Source organism: Pinus tabuliformis, chromosome J (assembly GCF_031772625.1).
Source record: "Pinus tabuliformis cultivar Carrire ecotype Pingquan chromosome J, CPIR1, whole genome shotgun sequence".
NCBI classification, from domain to species: Eukaryota; Viridiplantae; Streptophyta; class Pinopsida; order Pinales; family Pinaceae; genus Pinus; species Pinus tabuliformis.
In genome coordinates this window covers 1,258,897,013-1,258,899,317 of record NC_142295.1, presented here as the reverse complement: position 1 = coordinate 1,258,899,317, position 2,305 = coordinate 1,258,897,013, and positions in this window count along the sequence as shown.

The following is a 2,305-nucleotide window of genomic DNA, read 5'->3' as shown; positions in this document are numbered from 1 at the left end:
GATATTTACTTTCTGACTAGATTTTCAAAGCGAGGTGCCTTCGTCTCTCTTCTAGGTGGAAGACCTGGAGGTGAGACGGTGAAAGACTATATTGTTACCTATTGCAAAACTCGAGCCCTTCCTACTAGAGATGGGAGGATCAACATGAAGGTTGTAACCCAATTACCTCTGAGAATGATCTTGTTCATTATTGCAAGATTGACAAGCAGCTCGACACTACATGTAGTGAGTATATATTACATGCATTATGGGATAGAATGTCTAAAGTCGACAATATTCAACTGGAGTGAGGGTGTCTTTGTCAATTTGAAGGAACAACTTACCAAAGCAAAGTAGGGGAGGTTGAAGAACTTCATTTATAGACGATATTAGTATTGTTTTCTCTAGAGCGGGTGCTACTACTGCAGCCCAAGCAGATTGTACTTGATCCCATTGATCCGAGGACGCCACGGATGAGGAGGTGGAGAGACCATATGATCCAACATGCACGCCCATCAACGATCAATTTTCGCCAAGCTTCTTTGAATGGCTATGCAGGCAACTCATCATCATTGATGATTATCCTTATGCAGGGATGGATTTCTGTGATGATCCCGAGCTCAAGTTGCATGAGGGTGAGAAATGGGATGCTTTAGGTAAGATACTTCGACCATTAATTTTTTGAAATTTTTACGATTTTTTTGTGTTTTTTGATGTTACCGAGACTAAAATATTTGATGTTTTCATGGAGACACTGGACCTGTTCGACTAGTGGGTGTTATATATCTCTGTCACATAGAGAGACAACCACAAGAGGACACAGTGGGACCAGTACAAGTCATTGCGGTAGGACGAGATGCAATATGAGATCCATATGTAGCAGAGATCCTAATGGAGGTGGAGCAACACATGGAAGGACTGACACATGGAATTGATGAGACCATGGTCGATTAGCGTCCATCGCGACTTCAATGACACACAATCAGAGTGCCTAGTCGTATTGGTCGATTACTGCGTAAGATAGCTCGTGCAATGTTGTTTTATCATGAGCACCACTAATTTGTCTACTTATATGTTTTGCATGTAGTTTTCATATGGATGATGTAACCATTTGTGTCTCAGGGCACACATTTTGTAAAAACAAACTTATATATATATATATATATATATATATATATATATATATATATCTATATATATATATATATATATATATATATATATATATATATATATATTCAGTGTTTCCTAGTTCCTATTCTGCTTTCAATATGATGTGATGTGAATTGAAAGTTATTTACATTCTTTACAAGTGTTGATTGAAAACAAATTTAGCTAGGGCATCTGCTAATGTGTTCAGATTTCTAGAAATATGTTCATATCGTATGAAATCGAAATGAATTTCCAGAAGAAGCACTCTCAAAACCATGTGAAGGATGGCAGGATTTCTCAATGATCTCCACAGTAGCGCGGTAGATAGAATAACAACGACTCTCTTCCGAGGTCGAAAGTTCGTGCCTCTCTCACCACACCACTCCGGCAGAACAAATACGGGAAGTTCTCTAACCAATTAGTCTTATTGCTATAAAAGACGCTAAATTACTCTAACCAATTACCTATTCTTACAATAAAAAAAATTAGAAATAAATATATCATTGGTATATTCAGAATTTGGAATAAGGCTTATGCGTAGTTAAAAACAATAGTCAAACTCACTCACGAGAGTTTGATCTCTCTCCAGAATGTTGAGAGAACATTGGTTTTGTCCAAATTGTAGCCTATATTAAAACAACATCCATTCTTTAAGATTATGATTCAAATATTGCAATGGACTCTAAGGAGACTCGCAGTGATTATCAGTTGGATCAGCTAAGGCTGAAAGAAACTCGCCACCACTACAAGCACCAGGATTTTCCACATAAAGCTCATTGTCAAAGAAGCTTCTAGCAAAGTATCTGAGTAGCACAACAACCAATTTCGGTGGGTTGTTTTGTTTGAAGTATTCAAAACACCATGGAAGGGAAGCCATGGAATGGATCGATCTGTAAACTGCCCGTCTTTCTTTGCTTCTTTACCTATTCCATGGAAGGGAAAAATGGTGTTGGGATAGAGTTAGGGGTAGGTGCATGTGAATGCTTTATCATAAGCTCCAAGTCATGAGAAGGTAGCTCAAAAGCCCCTCGAAATGCAGGCAAGAACAATAAACCAAAACTCAAGAAAATGGCGTGAAAGAGCGTTCCAAGACATGTTTCCATAGAAATAGGTAACATGGTTCATCAAGGGACTGGTATATAAATGGCGATTTTCTAGAAGTAATAAACCCTAA